Consider the following 1,813-nt stretch of genomic DNA (forward strand, 5'->3'; position numbering starts at 1 on the left):
ACATGGTGCTGTACATCCAGCATGTAAAAATAGCTGAGTGAAAGCTTTAATAAACACATTTCACAGAACATATCACTTTCTATGATGAGCCAGAACATAATTTATTCATTTGAACAATGTTATGAACCATCCTCGGGTTGTTTTTCTTTTTTTCTTGTTCTATTTTTTGCATACTGACTTATGAACAACACTGTGGTCTGCCTTAGGTTTTTCCCTCTGACCACTGTGAAGTTCTGTCAGGGTTTGCAGATTCACTCGATTTGACTGAATATTTCAGTTATTTCACATTATTTCGAAGATGTTCTATGGGTACCAACGCATTTGATTTTGAGGAAAAGGTTTTGTTTGTGAACTGAACATTGCATATAATATTGTTCGTGACATTTCTGCCGCCATTGCAAACAGCTGAGCTGTTGTTTGTCCACAGAAAATCTTTTAATTGAGTTTATTTGTTATTGTTTTGCAGCACTGAGCTGAACTACGTGTGTAAGACTATGTATGCATGTGTATATGTACTGTACGGAGTGAGCACTCCAGGTTTCTGTAACAAGTAAGTGGTTGTTTTCTACAGCAATTTACTTCTTGTTTGTTGCTATATGACCTTAAAGCAAAAGTCTTTTTACGAGAATTCTGTTAACGATTCAATGACCACAAATCTTGTCTTGTATGAAAATGACAAAAGTGTACAGTCAGGAAAATGACTCATTGGAACTGACTGAATTTTTCTTAAAGATTCTTCAGATTAGCAGTGGCTACAAACAATGAGTAAATTCACACAATACCACACAATATCTTCACCAAAATAATAACAGATTTCGAAAAAAAGTGCTTAGAAAGAATGCTTATTTGCAATAAATGTATGAATGCAATGATGCTGTAACCTAGCAGAGACGAAAGGAGAGTCGTGTAATGCTCAAACGCTGGCTATGCAAGCAAGTCCTGAACCTTGAAAAGAGAATTACAACATTTGAAATGATCGCTTGGGACTCATTAAGAGTCTAGAAGAACGTCTGAATGATCTCAGTCATTCATAGCATCTCCGTGTCATTCTGTAACATCTCGCAGGAATGAATGAAACTTTATCTTTTATGGGTTCTCTTTAAATTTACACATGTGATGCTGTCCAGTGACCCATCTGAGCGTCCAAGGGGTGGAAACGTACCCCGACTGAAGCAATGTCACGTGTGTATTTCGATTTAAACGGTAACAGGACTATATGTATATATATAAATGTGTACGTGTAACCCAAAGCAGAACAGGAATAGCTCGCTTCACTGCAAGTGTACAGAAAGACTGGAGCTTTAAAAAGATTTCAGAATAAAGGTTACTGCTGAACACACTGCGAGGAGTGGAGTTTTTGTGTCATAGTGTGTGCTTTTTTTTTTTTTATCTATATGTAATTTTTTCCTCTTAAGTGTCGGTTTGTCTGTTATGCTCTCGATTGCTTAATAAGGTAATACAGGGGAAAAGGCCAAATGTAGTCAATTAAAAAGACCTTTAAGATAAAAGTTAAGAGGGTTCAGTCTGATCTTTTGTCATTATGAAGGTTGATTTAGGTCTAGGTACCACTAAAAGGGTGTTAGAACATAAAATAAGTTATTTTCATTTTGTGTGCAGCTCCGTGCAGACGGGTCAATGTGTTCATAAGTGTATGTTTTTATGATGCATTCCAAAACTTCTCTAATTAGAAATACATTTACAGTCTGAATAGCCTTAATCAAAACAGTAATAATGAAACATAAACCAGACCGTGACAGCTGCTCTCTCTCTCTCTCTCTCTCTCTCTCTCTCTCCAAAACAGTAAGCAGGTGAA

Source organism: Rutilus rutilus, assembly GCF_951802725.1.
Source record: "Rutilus rutilus genome assembly, chromosome: 17".
In the NCBI taxonomy this organism is placed as follows: domain Eukaryota; kingdom Metazoa; phylum Chordata; class Actinopteri; order Cypriniformes; family Leuciscidae; genus Rutilus; species Rutilus rutilus.